Below are 24,838 nucleotides of genomic sequence, written 5' to 3'. Positions count from 1 at the left end.
TTTATTTCTCCACCCTTCAGGCACTCTGCCTGTATTCCTGATGAAGGGCTTTTTGCCCGAAACGTCGATTTTTACTGCTCCTCGGATGCTGCCTGAACTGCTGTGCTTTTCTTGCACCACTAATCCAGAATTATGTTCATTATGGACTGGTTGGACCGAGTGCTGGATCACTCCAAAACTAGCTGAAGTAGAGAACTCTGAATATTCACAATCCCTTGAGTGAAAAATATTCTCATAAAAGTCCTAAATTAATGACCCCATCTCTTGAGAGAGTATCAACAGCCAAGAGATACAAGCTAACGAGGTTCAGTGTCTACTCTGCAAAGCTCCTTCAGAACCTGTGTTTTCAATTAGATCACATGATTCTTCTAAACTCTGGAGAATTTTGCAGAATCAATTTTATGCACAGAAGGAGGCCATTTAGCACATCATGGCTGTGGCAGTTCTGTAATCTAGTGCTAATCATCTGCCTTTTCCTCATAACTATGCATACCATTTCTATCCAAATAATCATCCAATGCCGTATTGACTACCTTCTGTACACACATTTCCAGGCAGTGCGTTGCTTACCCTAACTACCTGATGTGTTAAAATCACACAACTCCAGATTATAGTCAATAGGTTTATTTGGAAACACAAGCTTTTGGAGTGCCGCTCCTTCATCAGGTGATTGTGGAATATAAGATCGTGATCACAGAACTTACAGAAAAAGGAGTCCAGTGTCATGGAGATGTGATACATTAAACAATTTTAGATTAAATCTTTCATCTTTTAAAATGGGATATGCTGGTTTCTGTTCTTTGATATGTAATTCCCAGATCTTCTTTTAAATTACATTCTCAAGATAGTTCGGTTTTTCTAACCATAGGTATGAAGTCTGATTGTGTCCCAATCTTTAGTCAGACTGACAAGCCCTCTGATGCAGTTTTTGAGCAAAATAAAATGCAATTCTGCAAAAACAAATTCACCCCATAAACATATATGTGTGTGTGTGTGTAGGAGCGATGGTGAGTGTGTGTGTGTATACGTGTGTGTAAGCTTGTGAGTGTGATGAGGAATGTGTCAGTGAGAGGGTGCTTGTGTGGGTAAGTGCAGGGGTTGTCTGTGTATGCATATGAGAGAGAGCTTGTGTATGAGAAAGGCTCTGCATGGGTGTATGAGTATGTAGGTGTGTGTGAGTGTGTATCATGCGGTGGGGTCACCTATAGTGTGACATGAACCCAAGGTCCTGGTTGAGGCCATTCCCATGGGTACCGAACTTTGCTATCAGCTTCTGCTGAGCAACTCTGCATTGGTGTTTGTCCTGAAGTCTGCCTTGGAGGATGGTCACCCGAAGGTCTGAGGCTGAATGTCCTGGGCCGCTGAAGTGTTCCCCAACTTGGAGGGATCAGTCTTGCCTGGTGATTGTTGCAGTGTCCATTCATCTGTTGTCGTAGTGCCTGCTCGGTCTCACCAATGTACCATGCCTCAAGGCAGTCTGGCTGCAGCGTATGAGATAGACCACGTTGGCCGAGTCACATGAGTACCTGCTGTGTACATGGTGGGAGGTGCCCCCAAATGTCTTGCAGCAGCTGCCATGACAGAGTTGTACGGTGTTGTTGTCCAGAAAGCCAGGCAGTTTGCTGTGAACAATGATGTTTGTTGTTTAAACCAAACCTTAAACAGATCATTGTGCGCAGCAAACTGCTCAGCCTTCAGGACAACACCATACAACTCTGTTATGGCAGCTGCTGCAAGATGTGTCAAACTATTGGCACAGATAACACCACTCTACACTGGGGCATCTCCCACCTCCTACTTGGAAGGTACTCACGTGACTCAGCCAATGTGGTCTATTCTCATACGCTGCAGGCAAGGATGCCCTGAGGCATAGTACATTGGTGAGACCAAGCAGCCACTACGACAATGGATGAATGGACACCCTGCAACAATCACCAGGGAGGACTGCTCCCTCCCAGTCGGGGAACACTTCAGCAGTCCAGGACATTCGGTCTCTGACCTTTAAGTGACCATCCTCCAAGGCAGACTTCAGGACAAGCAACAATACAGAGTGCTTCAGCAGAAGCTGATAGCCAAGTTCGGTATCCATGGGAATGGCCTCAACCGGGACCTTGGTCCATGTCACACTACAGGTGACTCCACTGCACGATACACTCCCTCTCTCACACACAAACACACACAATCCTACATACTTACACACCCATGCAGTCGCCCTCTCATACACAAGCTCTCTATCTCATATGCACACATAGACACCCCTGCATTCACATCCATGCATGCACCTTCTCACAGACACATACCCCATCACAGACACACTTAACCAAGCTTACACACACACATGTACAAGCACTCTATCATATGCAGTCACATGCACACAGTCATTCCGACATGTGCACACATATGAGTTTATGGGGTGAATTTGTTTTTCCAGAATTGCATTTTATTTTGCTCAAAAACTGCATGAATCCATGTAAAACTATGCAGAGGGCTTGTCAGTCTGACTAAACATTGAGACACAGTCAGACTTCACAACTATTGTTAGAAAAGCTGAACTATCTTGAGAATGTAATTTAAAACAAGTTCTGGGATTTACTTATCAAAGAACAGAAACCAGCATATCCAATTTTGAAAGATGAAAGATTTAATCTAAAATTGTTTAATGTATCTCATCTCCGTGACACTGGACTCCTTTGGCTATAAATTCTGTGATCATGATCTTATACTCCACAACCACCTGACAAAGGAGCAACACTCCGAAAGCCAGAGCTTCCAAATAAACCTGTTGGACAATAATCTGGTGTTGTGTGATTTTTAACTTTGCCCACCCCAATCCAACACTGGCACCTCCAAGTCAAACTTGATGCGTGAAAAAGTTTTTTTTCTGTTATCACGTCATCAAACTGGTGAATTTTTGCTGTTTCACTTCCAAAGTATATCTTTCATTAAATATGGAGGCCAGCACAGCACATGAACTATGGATTCACCACAGCCCTTGAAACTATAGCAAAATATTATTCTTGTTTTCTAATCCCCTTTTAATAAAGGCCAACATTATTTTTGCCATTGTAATTTGTTACTATACATGAATGCTAATATTCTGTCTTCTTTGTACAAATACAATCAAGTCGTTCTGAACAGCAACTTTTGAAAATTTCATGCCTATTAAAAACATTCTGCTTTTCTATTCTAATGACCAAAGTGAACTAAAAACACATGCCTTCCATGATATTCCAATTGTGATCTTATTCTCCATTCGCTCAGCTAGTCTATAATATTTTTGCAGCCTCTCTGTATTGTACCCCCACTTACACTCCTACTTAGTATTGTGTCATCATCAAAATTAGATACCTATTTTCATTCTGTCTTGTCACCACTGCGAGTTGTTATCCCTAAGTTTGGTGGAATATTTAAATTTGTAATTCCACTTTTTGTGTGAAAAAAGGGCTGATACAACAAAGAATGGCTGTAGATGTGAATTAGGTGGCTGAAGAGAGAGACACAATGAATATCGTTACTATGGATGCAAAGAGGATGTCAAACAACAGTCCTTCAAAGTGGTAGTAAGAGGGGAAGAGGCAAGCCAACCAGATTAGACTGTGATCTCGATTGTAAACACAATGAGAAGCTGGTGATCACCAGCATAACGGAAAACCACCTCGTGCAGATTATGTCTGAAACTCTAGATGCATTTTGGTTTTCCTTTTGAAGAATACATAAGGACTGTGGTTTAAAAGCCAGTTTGAACTTGATTGGAGAAAGGTAATGGGAATAAATGGTCTCATACATACCAGTCTGGGTTCAGGTGTTAGTGTGCTGTGAAGATCACATTCAAAGACTTATCCCTAGCCACCCCTGCGACGCATGTAAAAGAAGACCATCTCTAATTAAGTGCTACTAAACCAGACAAAAGACAACAAATGGACACTCTCTCTCACCCTGAATGCTGGAATTCAAACACAGCCGAAAAAAATCAGAATTCAGAATCTCAACCAATCTGCAAAACTAAAGATTTTGAAACTATCAACAATGGTTAGCACTGCTGTCTCACAGCACGAGGGACCTGGGTCTAATTCCACCCTCGGCGACTGTGTGGAGTTTGCACAAACTCCCCGTTTGCGTGGGTTTCCTCTGGTCACTCGGGTTTCCACCCCACAGTACAAAGTTGTGCTGCTTAGGTGGATTGGCCATGCTAAATTGCCCCATAGTCCAGGGATATGCAGGCTATGTGGATTAGTCATAGGAAATGCAAGGTTACAGGGAACAGGGATAGGGTAGGGGTCTGGATCAGGGTGGGATGCTGTCCAGAGGGTCAGTGTGGACTCAGTGGGCTGAATGGCCTGCTTCCACACTATAGCGAATCTTTAAAGAAAACACACCAATATCAATGGTACTGGTAAACTCAGCACTGTAAACGCAGCAACCTCAGCATTCAAACACCTGCTCTTCAGGAACAATGCAGAAATGGATCTGTGTACCTTTTTGCTAACTTTTATCTTTTTTGACTCATTTCTAATCTGTGCAGGCATTGATTTACTAAATTCTTCTTGTGTTTAGTAGCTAATAAATTCATGCTTTGTTATTCAAGGAAGCCTGGCTAAATTAGTTCCCTTTAAAACATAAGTTCATGTGGGTCTAGGAGTAAGAAGGAAAGGGATTTAAAAAAAAATGAATCTTGTCATGATCGACTTAAGGGTGGGTGAAGAAATAAGCCAGGTCATTCCTCCTTACCTGGAAGCTTAACAGTTTGGGGTATCCTGCAATCAACTGGAGATCCTTTCCCAATGTTTGATCATAACAAACTGGGGACTGTTTCTGTGATTTGAACACAGAGATTGAGTATACTGGGAAATTTGCTTGGGTAAATTATCACTTTGAACTAATTTCTTGAGTTGTTCTGCTTTTGTAGAGAAATGCCTGCACTTGCTACCATAGTAAATTTAGAGGAAGCTACTTTTGAGGATTTAAATGCTCTGTCCCCAGAATAGTCAAAAGATTTAGCTTAGATAAGAACGTCTCCCACAAGCAAGAAAATTCAATACAAGTGGGGACACTAACTGCATTCCAAACATACTAAATGGTGAAGGGGTGAATGACAGGGGAGGGAAAGAGGGGGGAGGAAATAAACACAACTATTACTAGAGACAACACTGACGAAATTCATGGAGCTAAATGCTGATAAGTCTGCTTGACCTGATGGGTTGCATCTTAGGATTCTGAAAGAAGTAACTACAGGATTCACTGGTAATATTCTTCCAAGAATTATCTGATTCTGGAAACGATCCAGAAGCTTGGAAAACTGCCAATGTACTAACCGTTATTAAGAAAGGGAGGGAGTTTGTAAAATAAAGTAACTATACTATAAAGACCATTTTTCTAATTTCTAGTGAGTACAGTCCTAACCTGTTTAATCTTTGCTTACAAGACACCCCTCCATACCAGGGTTCATCCTATTTGGTAGTCACCCCTGTGCTGCAGGTAAAGGAAGGTTTTTTCTCACTCAAAGTATTCCTAACCAGGCAAAAGGATACACAACAACAAAAGAGCTTTCAACCTGAACGCTGGAATTCAATCATAGTCAAAAAGAAACATAATTACAGAATCTCAACTAATTTAAGGACTGGAAAATGAACTATTCAATTAATAATGTCAACACTACAGGTAAACTCCACTGCAATGGCCCATTCAACTAGCTGCTCTTTTCGAAACAGTTTAGAGACTGATCTGTTTATTAACATTTATATTTTCAGATTCACCTCTTACTTCTAAACTGTGTATATATGTTTGACATTACTAATTCTTGCATTTAGTAATTAATAAACTCACTTTTTGTTAGCTCAAAAAAAATCTAGTTAAATTGGCTACTTTAAAACAAGTTTAAATGGGTCTGGGAGAAAGGTCTAAACAAGGAGAAATCCTTTCAAAATGAATCCGGTTGCAACCAACTGACGGTGGATGAATAATGAAGGAGAGCCAGTTCATCCATCCTCACTGGGAACTTAACAGTTTGTGACTGCCTGTCCAGAACCAAAATGATTTAAAGAATGTCATTTGATAATCTAGTCATAACAGTCTTAATTCATTAATAGAGATACTAAAAAGCTGAGCCCTAGCACAGTTCCTTGTAGAAGTCCTTTTGTCACAGATGTCTATACTTACTGACTGTTAACCAATCTTGTATCCATGCCAGGATAGGATTTAAAAAATTTTTTTTGAATCAGCTTGTTTAGAGATGTCATTCCGAACCGAATAGATGCAACTTGAACCCATGCCTCCTGGTTCAGAGGTACGAATGCTACCATTTCATCACAAGCCTCTCCATGCTAGTATATTATTCCCAATTAAACAAGCCCTTAACTTGCCTGTCAACGTTTTGTGTGGCTCTTTAATGAACACTTTTTAAGAATCCAGGTGTATTACATCTTTCAGTTCTCCTTGATCTATATGACCAGTTTCATCCATAAAAGACTCAATTTTTTCAAAAACTATTTCTGTTTCGTAAAACTATATTGACTTTGTCTGATCACATTATCATTTTCTAAAAGGACCATTAAGACTTATTTAATAATAGATACTAGCACTTTCTTGATGACTAATATTAATTAATAAGTGGCCTGTGGTTCTCTGATTTATCTACCTTTCCTTTCTAGAAAAGCAGTGTTACATTTACTGATTCCCAATCTGCTGTTTCAGTTCTAAGGAACGATAACTAGGGCTGTAAACAGGGCTTTAAACTAACTTGGGGGGGGGGGGGGGGTGTGAGTCCAGTTGTAGGGGAAATTAGAAAACCCAAATTAAAAGAGGAGTTAAGAGCGCACTTTAGTGATGTGGCAGACAGTTACCAGACAATAAAGATGAGCGATAGAACAGGTGAATGTCTTTATGCACCAAAGAATTATAAAAGAGTAGGGAAATTTACCAGTAGAACAAATTTAAAAGCTTTGTATTTAAATGCATGAAGCATTCGAAACAAATTAATTAGTTAATGGCGCAAATAGAAACAAAAGGGTGTGATTTGGTGGTGATTACTGAGACATGGTTACAAGGAGACCAGATCTGAGAATTGAATATCCAAGGGTATTCAGCATTTCAGAAAGATAGACTGAAAGGAAAAGACGGTGGTGCTGATTTGCTGTAAAGGAAGGGATTCGTGCTGTAATAAGATATGACATAAGCACGGGAGTTTAAGATGTGGAATCAGTCTGGGTAGAAATAAGAAATAACGAAGGGAAGAAGTACTTGGTAGGAGTAATCTATAGATCCCCAAACAGTAGTTCCACAGTGGAGCACAGTATATATCAGGAAATATTAGGGTCTTGCAAGAAAGGTATGGCAATAATAATGGGTGATTTTAACATGCACATAGATTGGAAGAATCAAATTGGCAAGGGTAGCCTGGAGGTAGAGTTCATTGAACATATTAGAGATTGTTTCTTGGAGCAGTATGTTGTGGAAACAACCAGGGAGCAGGCTACTCTGGATTTGGTATTGTGTGATGAGGAGAGATTAATTGATGACATCATAATTAAGGATCCTTGATAAAATAGTGACCATAGTATGATAGAATTCAAAATTCAGTTTGGGGTGAGAAAGTGGAGTCCCACACACTTGTTCTGGAATTAAACAAAGGAAATTACTTAGAAATAGGGACTGATTTGGCCTGAGAAGATTGGGCAGGAAGACTAGGTAAGACAGTGGATAAGCAGTGGCAGTTGTTTAAGGAGGTATTCAATTCCTCACAACTAAAATACATCCCAGTTAGGAAGAAAGATAGCAAGAGTGTTGATGGTGGCGGGGGGGGGGGGGGGGGAGGTGGTGGTGGTGGGGTAAAAACATCCATGGCTAAACAAGGAGGTCAAGGACAATATAAAATTAAAAACTAAGGTATACCATATTGCAAAGGCCATTGGCAGGCTGGAAGATCGGAAAACTTTCAAACATAAACAAAGGTATATTTAAAAAATTAATTAAAAGAGCTAAGATAAATTACAAAAGAAAACTAGCACAAAATATCAAAAAGGATAGAAAAAGCTTCTATAGGTCTATAAAAGGGAAGAGAGTCGCAAAGGTGAATGTTGATCCCTTGGAAGATGAAACTGGAGAGTTAAAGTGGGGAACACTGAATTGGCAGAGATGCTAAATCAATATTTTGCCTGAGTTTTCACAGTGAAGGATAATAGTACCATTCCTATTGGAATGGGAAAGTCAGAGGCAATAGAAAGGCTAGAATTTAGAACAATCAACATCAGCAAATTATTAGGATTGAGGGCAGACAAGGCCCCCGCGGTCTGACAGCCTACATCCTAGGATATTAAAGGAAGTGATGGTGGAGATAGTGGATCCATTGGTTGCAATATTCCAAAACTCCCTGGACATGGGAAAAATTCCACTGAATTGAAAAAAGTGCTAATTTAATGCATTTATTCAAAAAAGGAGAAAGGCAATACGTGAGAAAATTCAGACCAGTTAGTTTAACATCTGTTGTTGGGAAAGTGTTATAAGCAATTATCAAGGAAGCAATATCAATACATTTAGAAAGTCAAAATGCTATCCATCAGAGTCAGCATGGTTTTATGAAGGGCAAATCATGTATAACTAATTTGCTAGAGTTCTTCGAAGATGTAACAAGCAAAGTGGAAAATGGGGATCCTTTGGATATAATATATCTGGACTTCTGGAAGGTATTTGATAAAGTGCCACACAAAAGATTAATTCACAAGGTTGGATCATATTGGATTAGGGGTAGTTTATTAGCTTGGATAGGTATCTGGCTGATGGGCAGAAGGTAGAGAATCGGGATAATTTTTTTTAATGGATGGCAAGAAGTAAGTAGTGGGATGCCACAGGGTTTGGTTCTTGGGCCCCAGCTATTTACAATCTGAATTAATCATGTGGATACAGGGATAGAAGGCTCTATAGCCAAATTTGTAGATCACACGAAAATAGGCGGGATGGTAAGTTGTAATGAGGATACAGATAGGTTAGGAGAGTGGACCAAAATGTGGCAGATGAAGTTTAATGTGGATAAGTATAAAGTCATGCATTTTGGTTCGAGAAATGGGAAGTCAACCTATTATCTAAATGGGGAGAGACATTGGGGTGCTACAGTACAGAGGGATCTGGATGTCCTCATTCATAAGTCATAGAAAACTAGCATGCAGGTAAAGCAGATAATAAAGAAAATGAATGAAATGTTCGCTTTTATAGCTAAAGGAATAGAGTATAAAGGTACGGAAGTATTGTTGCAACAATACAAGGCATTATCTAAATGGGGAGAGATATCGGTGTGCTACAGTACAGTACAAGGCATTAGTGAGACCACACCTGGAATCTTAGTCCCCTTATTTTAGGAAAGATGGAGGCAGTTCAGAGGAAGTTCACTAATTGATCCCAGAAGCGAGGAGTTTATCATATAATAAGAGATTTGAACAGTTTAGGCCTATACTCTGGAATTTAGAAGAATGAAGGAAGATCAAGTTGAGGTATTCAAGATAGTAATAGGTATGGATAAAATAGATGTGGAACAGATGCTCCCTCTTTTGGCACATTCTAGGTTGAGAGGTCATAGTCTTAGGAAAAGGGGTAGCAAAGTTAAAAGAATTGAGGAGAAACTATTTCTTCCAAAGGACGGTGAATCTGTGTAATTCACTACCCTAAAGTGCGGTGGATGCTGGGACAGTGAGTAAGTTTAAGAAGGAGTTAGACTGATTTTTAATTGGTAATGGGTTGAAGGGTTATGAGGAGAAGGCAGAAGAATACAGGTGAGGAGCATATCAAACGGCGCAGCAGACTCAATGGACCAAAAGGCCTAATTCTGCTCCTATTTCTTATGAATTTAAGAACTTTGGAAAATTATAGCCAGAACATCCATTATTTCTGCAGCTATCTCTTTTGGAATCATGGGTTGTAAGTCCTCCAAGTTTTTCCAGTACTTTTGTTTTGTCTCTGCTGATATTAATTTTCTTCATTTTTGTATTCTTTTTTGCACCCGGGCTATCCTTTATTCTTGCATGAGACTTGTGTCTTCTACTATGAAAACAGATAAATTATTAGTTCCTGCTTTTTAGGGACTAATGTTTACTTTCACTACACTTTTTAAAGAATTGTAAAAACTCTTTCAATATGTTTATATATTCCTGACTAATTTTCTTTTGTATTTTTTTCACCTTTACATCAATTTTTTTGCTGATACTTTGCATTAAAACAAAATACTCTTAAACCTCAGACATCTTGCTATTCTTTACAACATGGTAAGCCTCTTCTCTTAATCTTATCCTACCCTCAAACATTCCAGACCAAGCCAGGGATAGGTCATCCTGTTGAGATTTTGCTTTTCAGTGCTTTTGCTGTATATTTTGAATTGCTTCTTTAAATGGTTATAATGGATGTTGTATCTTTGAGTTTATTTATCCCATCAACTTAGGCCAGTTCTTCTCTCATATCTATGAGACTGGTTTTAAGTTTACGATTCTTGTTTGTTATTGTAGTACATTGCTTTAAAATGTAACATGGAATTCAATTTCATTATGATTACTAGTTCCTGGAGGATCTTTTTACTATGATATTACTAATTGACCCCACTGTTATTACACAAGATTTTGTCTGAAGTAACTTTATCCATAGTCAGCTCCACAGTGTATTGCTCCAGGAAACTGTCATAAAAATTCAACTTTCTGTATGGGTGGCACGGTGGCACAGTGGTTAGCACTGCTGCCTCACAGCCTCAGAGACCCGGGTTCAATTCCTGCCTCAGGCGACTGACTGTATGGAGTTTGCACATTCTCCCCGTGTCTGCATGGGTTTCCTTCAGGTGCTCCGGTTTCCTCCCACACTCCAAAAATGTACAGGTTAGGTGAATTGGCCATGCTAAATTGCCTGTAGTGTTAGGTGAAGGGGTAAATGCAGGGGAATGGGTCTGGGTGGGTTGCGCTTCGGCGGGTCTCTTCGGCGGGTCTGTGTGGACTTGTTGGGCCGAAGGGCCTGTTTTCACACTGTAAGAAATCTAAATATATAACACTCGTCAATTTGATTGGTCTAGTCTGTTTAAAGTCCACTACAGTTATTACACACTCCAATAATTTATTATTTAACGATCTGTCCAACAGCATAAACTACTCCCACAAATATTTTCTGATTCTTGCAATTCCTAAACTGCAGCCATACTGATGCTACTTAATTATTTCCTGAGCCAAGATGAATGCCCATAATTATTTATTATTAGTGTTGCCCCTCCTCTCTTGCTGTTCTGTTTTTCTTTGCAAAATATTGTGTTCTGGAATGATTGTTTCCTAACCGTGGTCACCTTGTAACCCAGTCTCTATAATGGTGATTCGAGTTAATCCATTTATTTCCATAATAATTCCTTATAAAAGGAATTGCTGTTGTCTGAGACTAATCCTGATAGAAATGTTAAGAGATGTTGTGATTTATTTTGGTGGGCAGTCTGTTCAGAATGGAACTTAAGATGCACCAAGCAAGGAAACTCAATGCTTGCTACTGACTATACAGAGAGAATGGAGGACAGACCACATCAGTTACTGAGGAGAAAAGATGTGGTGAAGAGTTGGACACTTTGAGGGGGTATAAAGTGCGATTGCAATAATATATGAATATTGGCAGAACAATGTAAGCAATAATATCAAATTATAATTCAAAAGGATTTATCATCAATTACAGAAATAAAAATCAGAATGCAGTTCATTTGATTAGCTTGGAGGAATTCATAAGAACAGGTATGTTCTCTCTTAGTAGTATTTGACCAACATATTGTTTGACCTATATAATAACAGAACAAGGTGAGGAGATTACATTCTCCAGGCAAAAATTGGCCAAAATCACAGACTTGGACGGTAACTGGGATTCTACCTCAATATTAATGGGAATAATGCATCACACAATGGGACAATAACAAAAATTGTAAATGACATTGGGACAGTAATTAGGATTGTCCATGGCACACTGAGACAGTAACTGGGATTGTACATGGCACACTGAGACAGTAACTGGGATTGTACATGGCACACTGGGACAGTACATGGCACACTGGGACAGTAACTGGGATTGTACATGGCACACTGGGACAGTAACTCGGATTGCACATGGCACACTGAGACAGTAACTGGGATTGTACATGGCACACTGGGACAGTAACTCGGATTGTACATGGCACACTGAGACAGTAACTGGGATTGTACATAGCACACTGGGACAGTAACTGGGATTGTTCATGGCACACTGGGACAGTAACTGGGATTGTACATGGCACACTGGGACAGTACATGGCACACTGGGACAGTAACTGGGATTGTACATGGCACACTGGGACTGTAACTCGGATTGCACATGGCACACTGAGACAGTAACTGGGATTGTACATGGCACACTGGGACAGTAACTCGGATTGTACATGGCACACTGAGACAGTAACTGGGATTGTACATAGCACACTGGGACAGTAACTGGGATTGTTCATGGCACACTGGGACAGTAACTGGGATTGTACATGGCACACTGGGACAGTAACTCGGATTGTACATGGCACACTGAGACAGTAACTGGGATTGTACATGGCACACTGGGACAGTAACTGGGATTGTTCATGGCACACTGGGACAGTAACTGGGATTGTACATGGCACACTGGGACAGTAACTCGGATTGTACATGGCACACTGGGACAGTAACTCGGATTAGCATAAAATATCTTATGGTACTGGTACAGAAACAATGAGGGGGTTTTCCTGGTGTCCTGGTCAATATTTAGTTAGTGCAATGCCACAGAAACAGATTATCTGCTTATCAAATGATACCAACTGGCACTTACCTAAAGCTTTGAAGTGGGAAAATATCCCAAAGCAGTTTTTAGGAACATTATCAGTAAAACAATGCAGACACCGAGTAACTGAAATATATATTAGCGTAAGTATTCCAAATCATCAGAAAAAAGGATAGGCTTTCAGGATCAACTTAAAGAAAATAAAGAAAGTTGAGGAAATGGAGAGAATCAGGAAAGGAATCACAGAATTTGAAGATTCATGGAGCTAGAGGAGATTTGGGGAGTTGAAGAAATGGAGGCAATTCAGAACAAAAATGACAATTATAACATGAAGATTTTATCATTCCTGGAGACAATCAAGGGCAGCAAGCATAATGGATGGATGAATGGCATTTACATAGGCAGCACAGTGTGGATGATGGCTGATTGATATAGGGTGAAAGATGGGAGGCTGGTCAGGTGTGTTTAGAGTAGTCAAAAGGCAATCAAAGTATAGCTGAGGGTTCATGCAAATTCACTAAGAAAGACGGATATGGAAGCTAGAGAACTTGGTAAAATAACAAGTGATATCTTGCAAAGTGTCCATGTTAGAGGAGGAAATGCTGGACATCTTAAAACGTATAAAGGAGGATAAATCCCCAAGAGCTGATCAGGTGTATCCCAGACCTTTGTGGGAAGCTAGAGAAGTGATTGCTAGATCCATTGCTGAGGGATTTGTATCATTGATGGCTATGGGTGAGGTGCTGGAAGACTGGAGGTTGGCTAATGTGGTGCCATTATTTAAGAAAGGTGGCACAGAAAAGCCAGTGAACTATAGAGGGGTGATCCTGATGTCAGTGGTGGATAAGTCATGAGAAGGGATTGTTAGGGACACGAATTACATGTATTTGGAAAGGCAAGGACTGATTAGGAATAGTCAACAGTGTGCTACAAGGATCAGTGCTGGGTCCACTGTTTTTTGTCATTTATATAAATGATTTGGATGTGTATGTAGGAGATATGGTTAGTAAGTTTGCAGATGACACCTCTAGTGTTGGACTCCACTAACCTGGGGTAAAAACCTTGGTGTCGGAGGCTGAAGGGGGACCTTATCAAAGTTTATAAAATCATGAGCAGAATGGATAGGGTGAATAGTCAAGGTCATTTCCCCAATTAGAGACACGTCAGAATATAAATCACAATGAGATGCCAGCCAGACCATATATCACAGTGAGACACTAAATAACATTGAAACAATAATATGCTTAGACAGTCACTAGATTGTATATTACACTGAGACAAAAATCTAATTGACTGAGATGCTATCCGGACCATATATCACATTGAGACAATAATCAGAGCATATTGTCACATTGAGATGCTCATTGGATCATTTTTAACACTGGGGCAATAACTGGATGGTATATACACCAAACTGAACTGTATATCACACAGAAGTAATTAATAGACCATATAACACACTGAGACTATATCACACCAAGACACTTGCTGGGCTCTGTACCACACTGACAGATTATATATTACACAGAATCAATAACTCAATTCCTCAGCACATGGAGACCATAAGTGAAGTTATTATCACATTGAGACTATAACTGGACTGCATATCACATCGATTCAATAATAGTATACCACACTGAGACAATAACACACTGGGAAACTCACCAAAATTGAATATCACACTGGGACATTCACCAGATTGAATATCACACTAGGGCACTCACCAGATTGAATATCACATTAGGCTACTCACCAGACGGAATATCATACTGGGACACTCATTGAACCATATACTATACTGGGACAATATCCAGATGGCACTTCACACCAAGCCAATAACTGGGCCATATATCACGAAGGAACAATAACTGGATCATATAACACACGGAGACAATAGCACACTGAGACATGCAATGAACTACACATCACATCCAAATCATTTATATAAATGACAAAAAGTAGTGGACCCAGCACTGATCCTTGTGGCACACTGTTGACTATCCCTAATCAGTCCTTACCTTAACAAATACATGCAAATCGTGTCCCTCACAATCCCCTCTAACAACTTATCCACCACTGACATCAGGCTCACCCCTCTATAGTTCACTTGCTTTTTTGTGCCACCTTTCTTAAATAATGGCACCATATGAGCCAACCTCCAGTCTTCCAGCACCTCACCCATAGCCATCAATGATACAAATAACTCAGCAATGGATCTAGCAATCACTTCCCTAGATTCCCATAAAGGTCTGGGATACATCTGATCAGTGTCTGGGGCTTTATCCTCCTTTATGCATTTTAAGATGTCCAGCATCTCCTCCTCTAACATGGACACTTTGCAAGATATCACTAGTTATTTCCCCAAGTTCTCTAGCTTCCATATCTTTCTTCCTCAGAGAATTACCAGACTATATAACACACTGACATATCAGCCACTGACAGGCTACAAATCACACTATGACTCTCAACAGACTGTATATCACACATACCATAACTGGAGAAAATATCACACTGAGAAAGTAACTGAACTGTGTATCACACTGAGACCGTCACTGGACTGGATATCACACAGAGACCGTAATTAGACTGTATATCACACTGAGACAGTACCTGGACTGTACACCACACTGAGACTGTAACCGGTCTGTATGTCAAACTGAGAAAGTAACTGGACTATATATCACACTGAGACTGTAACTAGACTGTATATCACACTGAGACTGTAACTGGACTGGATATCATACTGAGGCAGTAACTGGACTGGATATCATACTGAGACAGTAACTGGACTGTATATTACACTGAGACCATAACTGGACTGGATATCACACTGAGACCATAACTGGAGTGGTTAGCACACTGAGATTGTAACTGGACTGTATTTCACACGGAGACTGTAACTGGACTGGATATTACACTGAGACAGTAACTGGTCTGTGTATTACACTGAGAAAGTAACTGGACTGGACATCACACTGAGACAGTAACTGGTCTATTTATCAAACAAAGACCGTAACTGGACTGGACATTATACTGAGACTGTAACTAGACTGGATAGCACTTTGAGACTGTAACTGGCCTGTATATCACACTGAGACCATAAATGGACTATATATCATACTGAGACTGTAAGTGGACTGGATATCACACTGAGACAGTAAGTGGACTGTATATCATATTGAGACTGTAACTGGACTGGATAGTACACTGAGACTGTAACTGAACTGGATATCACACTGAGACCGTAACTGGACTGGATATCACACTGAGACTGTAACTGAATGTAGATCATACTGAGACTGTAACTGGACTACATAACACACTGAGACCATAAATGGACTATATCTCACACTGAGACTGTAACTGGAGTGTATATCACACTGTGACTATAACTGGACTGGATATCACACTGAGACCATAACTGGACTGTATATCATACGGAGACCGTAACTGGACTGGATATTACACTGAGACTGTAACTGGACTGGATATCATACTGAGACTGTAACTGGACTGGATATCATACTAAGACCGTAACTGGACTGGATCTCACACTGAGACAGTAACTGGACTGGATAGCACACTGAGACTGTAACTGGACTGGATATCACACTCAGACAGTAACTGGACTGTATATCACACTGAGACCGTAACTGGACTGGATATCACACTCAGACAGTAACTGGACTGTATTTCACACAGAGACTGTAACTGGACTGGATATCACACTGAGACCGTAACTGGACTGGATATCACACTCAGACAGTAACTGGACTGTATATCATACTGAGACCGTAACTGGACTGGATCTCACACTCAGACAGTAACTGGACTGTATATCACACTGAGACCATAACTGGACTGTATACCACACTGAGAAAGTAACTGGACTGGATATCACACTGAGACCGTAACTGGACTGGATATCACACTGAGACCGTAACTGGACTGTGTATCAGACGGTGAAAGTAACTGGACTGTATATTACACTGAGACCATAACTGGACTGGATATCACACTGAGACTGTAACTGGACTGGACATCACACTGAGACCGTAACTGGACTGTATATCACACTGAGATAATAAATGGACGATATATCACACTGAGACTGTAACTGGACTGTATATCACACTGCGACTGTAACTGGACTGGATATCACACTGAGACTGTAACTGGACTGTATATCACACTGAGATCATAAATGGACGATATATCACACTGAGAGCAACTCGACTGTATATCACACTGAGCCTGTAACTGGACTGTATATCATACTGAGATTGTAACTGAGATGGATATCACACTGAGACCGTAACTGGACTGTATATCACACCGAGACCGTAACTAGACTGGATATGACACTGAGACTGTAACTGGACTGTATATCATACTGCGACCATAACTGGACTGTATATCACACTGAGATTTTAACTGGGATGTATATCACACTGAGACCATAACTGGACTGGATATCACACTGAGACCGTAACTGGACTGTATATCACACTGAGACTGTAACTGGACTGTATATCACACTGAGACCGTAACTGGACTGTATATCACACTGAGACCGTAACTGGACTGGATATCACACTCAGACAGTAACTGGACTGTATTTCACACAGAGACTGTAACTGGACTGGATATCACACTGAGACCGTAACTGGACTGGATATCACACTCAGACAGTAACTGGACTGTATATCATACTGAGACCGTAACTGGACTGGATCTCACACTCAGACAGTAACTGGACTGAATATCACACTGAGACCATAACTGGACTGTATACCACACTGAGAAAGTAACTGGACTGGATATCACACTGAGACCGTAACTGGACTGGATATCACACAAGACTGTAACTGGACTGGATATCACACTGAGACCGTAACTGGACTGTGTATCAGACGGTGAAAGTAACTGGACTGGACATCACACTGAGACCGTAACTGGACTGTATATCACACTGAGATAATAAATGGACGATATATCACACTGAGACTGTAACTGGACTGTATATCACACTGCGACTGTAACTGGACTGGATATCACACTGAGACTGTAACTGGACTGTATATCACACTGAGATCATAAATGGACGATATATCACACTGAGACAGCAACTCGACTGTATATCACACTGAGCCTGTAACTGGACTGTATATCATACTGAGATTGTAACTGAGATGGATATCACACTGAGACCGTAACTGGACTGTATATCACACCGAGACCGTAACTAGACTGGATATGACACTGAGACTGTAACTGGACTGTATATCATACTGCGACCATAACTGGACTGTATATCACACTGAGATTTTAACTGGGATGTATATCACACTGAGACCATAACTGGACTGGATATCACACTGAGACCGTAACTGGACTGTATATCACACTGAGACCGTAACTGGACTGTATATCACACTGAGACCGTAACTGGACTGAATATCACACTGAAATTGTAACTGGAATGGATATCACACTGAGACTGTAACTGGACTGTATTTCACACAGAGACTGTAACTGGACAGGATATCACACTGAGACTGTAACTGGACTGTGTATCATACTGAGACAGTAACAGGACTGTATATTACACTGAGACCGTAACTGGACTGGATAGCACACTGAGACCGTAACTGGACTGGATAGCACACTGAGTCTGTAACTGGACTGGATATCACACTGAAATTGTAACTGGAATGGATATCACACTGAGACTGTAACTGGACTGTATTTCACACAGAGACTGTAACTGGACAGGATATCACACTGAGACTGTAACTGGACTGTGTATCATACTGAGACAGTAACAGGACTGTATATTACACTGAGACCGTAACTGGACTGGATAGCACACTGAGACCGTAACTGGACTGGATAGCACACTGAGTCTGTAACTGGACTGGATATCATACTAAGACCATAACTGGACTGGATATCACACTGAGACAGTAACTGGACTGTATACCACACTGAGAAAGTAACTGGACTGTATATCACACTGAGACCATAACTGGACTAGATATCACACTGAGACAGTAACTGGACTGGATATCACACTGAGACTGTAACTGGACTGTATATCACACTGAGACCGTAACTGGACTGGATATCACACTGAGACTGTAACTGGACTGTATATCACACTGAGACCGTAACTGGACTGGATATCACACTGAGATTGTAACTGGGATGGATATCACACTGAGACTGTAACTAGACTGTATTTCACACGGAGACTGTAACAGGACTGGATATCATACTGAGACCGTAACTGGACTGTGTATCATACTGAGAAAGTAACTGGACTGTATATCACACTGAGGCTGTAACTGGACTGTATATCACACTGAGACAGTAACCGGGCTGTATATCACACTGAGACCGTAACTGGACTGTGTATCATACTGAGAAAGTAACTGGACTGTATATCACACTGAGGCTGTAACTGGACTGTATATCACACTGAGACAGTAACCGGGCTGTATATCACACTGAGACTGTAACTGGATGTATATCACACTGAGACAGTAACTGGACTGGATATCACACTGAGACAAGAACTGGTCAATGCCTCACATCAACAATGACTGAGCCATATATCACACAGACTGTAACTAATGTAAATCAAACTGAGGCAATAATTAGACTGAACTCGCAGGGAATAAAACAGTAGTTGAGCTGTTTCACGACAAATACTAATATAATAATACAGGGATATACATAGTACATACAGATTGTTGGTCTCACTATCTCACTCAATAGAATAATATCTGAACTTTAAAACCCTGCACAACTGCAGTCTAGTTAACATGCATCATTAAGATGAGGACTGTACATCACATACTTGGAAGAACTAATCAACACCCTAACAGGATGTTGAAAATACACATAAGCTGTAAATGGGACTGTATGTAATAAGCCTGCAGTATAACCAAGGTTATTCTTAATACAATGGCATAGTATGTGACAATATGTGCACAAAGACAGAAATCAGAATGTAGATCTCACAAGCAGCAAAGAAGCAACTGAAACTATACATTATGCAGCATAACAATGAACAGTCTCTAATAAATCCTAGTGAGCAACAGACATATAAACCACACAAAGTGATAGTAATGTACTTATTCATAATGAATCAGGATGGAAATGGGAATGGAAATTACAGCGATTGTTCAAGTACCTGGGTAAGTACTCACATACAAGGTTGAGAATGACAACAAAATGTGACACATTGGAGCAGTAACTGGGATCACATACAGCACTGAGACAGTAACTGAAACATAACATCATAGACTGGGACAATAATCTCAACTCAAAGTCTTGCAAAAATAAAGTAATAATTACAACCTGTATTATACAGCTTGTGTAACATGATTACATCCAAGGAATGTTAAAGGCAAAATGTGACTTTGAGCCATCTAAGTTGTTCATGGGGTGGATGGCAAAAGCTTATCACGTTACATTTTAGTGGAGCAAAGGAGCTCTGGGAATTTCAGAGTTTAGGATATAGGCACTAATGACACAGCAACTACAATCTGGGATGCTGAAAATCTCAGTATTAAATGGTAACGGATATCTTGCAGGAATCATGAGCTTGGAAGAGATTACAGAGATGGGATGCACTGAAATTATGGAGGGATTTGAAAATGAAGAAAATTAAAATCAATGCATTGCTTGACTGGGAATAAATACAGACCAGCACACACAGTGGTGGGTTATTGGGACTTGGTCCCAGTAAGCAGAAAGGCAGCAGAGCTTTCAACAATGTCAGGTTTATGAACTTAAAATGTAGACAGTCAGCTAGCAATGCGATGGAATAATGTGGTTTAGTTGAAAATTATCCAATGTTAACAAGAGGAAAGTGACTGATCTATATTTAAGCATTGACTCAACAATCATTTTAATTCAATCCAGACAGCTGACCATTTACAAAATGTTGAAATCGTATGGGATCTTCAAGATGCAATTGACTTTAGCAGTCAGGAATGAATTGTTCCTGTTGCAGTGCAAGAAGTCTCCAGTGTGGGTTTGAGAGCCCAGTCACTGTATATTACTCGAAAAACCCAGTGGATCACAGTCTCAAAGCTGTAGATGTCCAAGCTACAGATGATATTATGACTCCCTGTTATCAAGAATACTTACTGCTGGCCATTAAAGTGAAATTAAATTGGAACAACTCAACAATTCGTTGCAACTCTGCAAATCAGGATTAAAAATAATTTAGTATTATAAAAGTACTTTTTTTTGACCAGACATTGCTGGATGACCAATACACACGTGGTACGAATGAGAGACAAGTGCTAACCCTGTGCATGAAGTAGGGGACAGCGGCTACCCAAGCGGAGGGCTCTTGTGGCGCAGTGGCAGTATATCTACCTCTGACCCAAGCGGCCCCCAGTTCAAATCCTATCTGTTCCAGCGTTGTGTAATAACCCGTGATAGGGCGTTTAACCACAGGATAGAAACCCCGGTGAGGGTTCAGGGATTGGAGGACTTTGAAAGTGGTCTTGCGGTAATGTGTGCAAACGATTACTTTCTTTGCGTTTGGTAAATGCAATTCTGGCTGAATCGCCCCTACAAAGGAAGTTCCCAATAAAATGAAAGCCCATTAAAACAGACCTATATTTGTAATGTACCTACAACAGTTTTAAATGCAGGTTAACCAGGGCTTCGGGGATGTCTGATGACACTCGCTCCTAGCTCAATTGGCTTGTGAGAAATTATTTCAACTGAAATTTTTTAAAAAGCGTTGGCTAACCGAGACTCTGGTGTAAATATTCCCCAGATTTCTCACCAGTTCCTGTGTATGTCGGTATGTTATGGAAACAATTTAAAACTGTCTGGCTTTTAATGGGGGTGCATTGATTTTTGCCACGGTCTCCGCGCTGCTCCGCTATAGCTGCTTCACGGTCTGTTTGCTGCTGCTGTATTTTTGTTCACTATTTGAAGTTTTAGATGGTGAGAGAAGGGTTTGAAACGCCCTCTAGTGAGCAAAGCTATTCTGAGTCTCGTCCAACACATGGTGGGGGCGAGGTCAGATATGGAAAGCAGACATTGTTTATATAGATCTTTGAAACTCAGGCATAATAAAATTATGCTTATGGAGGGTTGAAGCGGGAGTGTTAGCTTTCTTCCTTCAGAAAGTCCTGATATACTTCATCTCCCGCTTCTCCTCCCTCTGTGACACTGATTTGGCCAGCTTCCTCTATCTCTCTGTTATCACTCTTTCTCTCCCTCTCTCTCACACACCGAATCGGCATTCCGCCACTGATAGAACAACTTTTCCACTTCCTTCATCCGTGCCCCGGTTGACCGGGTGCAGCCAGTCGGTAATTCACTCCGTATCCCCGTGGAGTCGCTTCGGGATCCCCATAATCCGGTGTAGTTGATCCGGATCGCGGTAATCCGGTGCATTCACTCCATATCAAACAGCATTCAGTTTGTGATCCCGGATAAACTAGTGCAGACAATCGAGATCGCGGTAATCCGGAACAGTTAGTCCGGATCCCAGTAATCCAGAGCAGGCAATTCCGGTAATTCAATACATTCACCCCGGCTTCTGGTTAACCAGGTAGACTCAGTCGGTTAACCGGCTGCACCACGTCCGCGACCCGATTAACCGGGCGCACCAAGTACGTGTCCCTGTTAACCGGGCGCACCAAGTCCGTGTCCTGGTTAACAAGATGTAACTCTGTCCGTGTCCCGGTTAATGTTAAAGATATCTGATGTCCCGGCTTGGGGAGGGTAAATTACGTTTGGAGCTGAACTAAGAGGTCGGGGACTGGCTGACTCGCCCCTCCCAGCCCCCGAGCTTCCTCCTCGAGCCGCCAGCCCGATGGGTGTCGGTGCTGGTCCTGGGACAGCTTACCTTTTCCCCCCCAGCCGAGTCCCGAACTCACCCTCCCAAAACCCCAACCTTCCGCCCGCATCCCAAACCACAGCAAGCCCCATAACTCAGCAGTGCCTCATCCCTATTACTTTAAGCAACAGGATCTGTCCTCCGCTCTCACTCACACTTGCCAATTGGCAGACCCCTTCTCACCTTCCCGGGGCTCGCACAGACAAAGCATCGTTTCGAGCAAGTGTGTTTCTCCTGGAGCATCCCTCTCGTTGTAAATGTTGGCAGCTCTCTGCCCGTTCGTCTCTCGGTGCCGGGTGACCTGACCAGTATTGGAGACGCAAACAGATTCCATGTGACAGTGATGCTGAGAGGGATGTGTTGGAGCCCGCGCCTTACTGACTGTATGAGAGTGCAGGCATTAACAATGTCGACATCTTCAGTAAACCCCCTCCCACAGACTCACACGCAGTTACAAATACACTCACAGTAACATACACACGGATTGATGCAGACAGAAACAAAGGTAGACAATGATATGAATATAGACACACTGAGACACACATATAAAAATATACACACTTACAATTTCACACATTGATACATATTCTCACGTTAAGATACATATTCACATGCATACACGCACACTCAGACACCCAGATGCATAGACATACACATTACACATGGAGTGATACACATAGTGTCACACGCAAAGGCATACATAAACATGCTCCCACTGATACTGACAGCACAAACCTAGATATATACACACAGCCATATACCACCCTCAACCCACACCAACACTCACATCCACATCACCTTCACAGTCACAAACAGATACTTTCACACACATACACCAGCACCTCATACATAAGTGCCTACACTCACAGACTCTCTTACACACATATCTCTGCATTCCATGTGGAAAACTCCTTTGTTACTTTGTAAAACCCGGCAATGTTTATACCCTACAGATAAAAACATTCGTTTACATAGTGTTGTTTCACCACATTGCTCATCTTAAAGCACTTAACTACCAGAGAAGCACTTTTGAAGTGAAGGCACTGTTGCAATGTAAGAAATAGACTTAAATATTTGTCACTGTGGTCATGCAGTTCATTCAAATATATGGGAGGACGTTGGATACCAAATATCTTCCAAAATCTTACTTTTTGATTTGGAGACAGAGATTTGTTCATCTAAAAAAGGGCAAAGAAAGGAGAAACAGAATTCAGAAGAATGGATGTTGGGAGAATTGCTAGAGTATGTTCTCAGGATGCCCTTATGCATTTTGAATCCAGAGAGTTCTGGTGAAGGTAACAAAGTTCTTGTGAAGTATGAAAGAGTAAGTATGAAGATTGCACCATCTTTTCCTTTGGGATATTGCAAGCATTTGAATTCAAGCACCAGGCACCTGTGTGGAATCCTTAATGTGAATCTGTCGATCTTTTTACAACAAATAAAAGTTTTTCAGACAGTACACGCAGTTTCGATCTGTATTTAATCAGGTAAATTAATTACAATTATCTAAATTCCTACCTGTCCCGACCACTAGCATAAACACAGATATTTTATGCATCTTTTTTGTTAATTGATTGTAACAAGGGGACTGGCCAGCTCTCAGCTGTACTTCTAAAATCCTGGTTCCACTAGGCACACGACCCTTTGCAATCAGGAAACATTGCTACCACTGACTTTACTACCAGGTATATAATAAACAAAGAAATTTTCTTGCCTCGTACTCCACAGAGGCTAATATTCTGTCACCAAGTCACCATTTATTCTCACATGGACAGTTCTTGGCAATGAGCCAGCTCCCTCAGAGCCAGCTCTCAGAGTGAACAAGATGTCTGACACTCCTGTTCTTACTATGCCTGAAACATCATCTGTCCTTATCCTCGGATGCTGCCTTACCCGTTGTGCACTTACAGCGCCACCCTTTAGACTCCTTATCTGTCAGCCAGAAAGAGTCTAAAAGAGAAATGAAATTAATGATTAGTAAGCAGTTTGGAGAAGGCGCTGAAAACAGTGGCAGAAATCCAGGCAGAGCGGTTGGGCTGACAGCCACCTTGATGGCCATGATTTGGAGATGCCGGTGTTGGACTGGGGTGTACAAAGTTAAAAATCACACAACACCAGGTTATAGTCCAACAGGTTTAATTGGAAGCACACTAGCTTTTGGAGCGCCGCTACTTCATGATGGAGGAGTGG

General features: G+C 41.1%; 1 protein-coding gene across 3 annotated transcripts in view; it reads right to left on the bottom strand.

Moving 5' to 3' along the window:
- LOC140493772 (carbohydrate sulfotransferase 1-like) overlaps window positions 1-23,289 on the bottom strand; it is an 87,197-nt gene extending 63,908 nt beyond the window's left edge. For 2 of the 3 annotated variants that reach the window (XR_011963763.1, XM_072592634.1), the window contains exon 1: window positions 22,832-23,289. The gene's annotated coding sequence lies outside the window, so the exon portion shown is untranslated. The remainder of the gene's footprint in view (window positions 1-22,831) is intronic. The other variant, XM_072592633.1, reaches the window with a different exon arrangement.
- Window positions 23,290-24,838: the final 1,549 nt, after the last annotated feature.

This window comes from Chiloscyllium punctatum, chromosome 22 (assembly GCF_047496795.1).
Source record: "Chiloscyllium punctatum isolate Juve2018m chromosome 22, sChiPun1.3, whole genome shotgun sequence".
Lineage (NCBI taxonomy): Eukaryota > Metazoa > Chordata > Chondrichthyes > Orectolobiformes > Hemiscylliidae > Chiloscyllium > Chiloscyllium punctatum.
Note: the sequence above shows the minus strand (reverse complement) of the source record. Positions and strands in the feature narration are given on the sequence as shown.